At 23.3% G+C, this 443-nt stretch overlaps 1 protein-coding gene across 1 annotated transcript in view; it reads right to left on the bottom strand.

The window, feature by feature from the left end:
* Nucleotides 1-443, bottom strand: part of LOC107576289 (agmatinase, mitochondrial-like) — a 5,477-nt gene that overhangs the window by 4,089 nt on the left and 945 nt on the right. The gene's annotated exons all lie outside the window — the stretch shown is intronic.

Raw genomic sequence — 443 nt, 5'->3', positions numbered from 1 at the left:
TAACTAAAGTTGAAAAAGTGAAAACGCATAACAGGACCCCTTTAAGGCTCATGTGACACTTTATACTGGAGTTATAGCTGATGGAAATTCAGCATTGCATCACAGAAATAAATGACATTTTAAAGGATATAAAAATAGAAACCATTATTTTATATTGTAATAACATTTTGCAAGATTACTGTTTTTTTCTGTATTTTTGATCAAATAAATGCAGCCTTGATGAGCATAAGAGACTACTTTAAGTCTTACTGATCCCAAACTTTTGACCGGTAGTGTATATATATATATATAGTATGTGTTTTATTATAAGCATGTCTTGATATAAATATTGTTAAAAATATTTTATATATTTACAATTCATTAAAAAAAAATTTTAGAAAATATTTTAAATGTTATACAATTATATATAAAAAAAACATGACATATATATATATATATATATT

This window comes from Sinocyclocheilus grahami, unplaced genomic scaffold (assembly GCF_001515645.1).
Source record: "Sinocyclocheilus grahami isolate Dianchi unplaced genomic scaffold, SAMN03320097.WGS_v1.1 scaffold3445.1, whole genome shotgun sequence".
NCBI classification, from domain to species: domain Eukaryota; kingdom Metazoa; phylum Chordata; class Actinopteri; order Cypriniformes; family Cyprinidae; genus Sinocyclocheilus; species Sinocyclocheilus grahami.
This window is presented reverse-complemented; position numbering and strand designations above follow the sequence as displayed.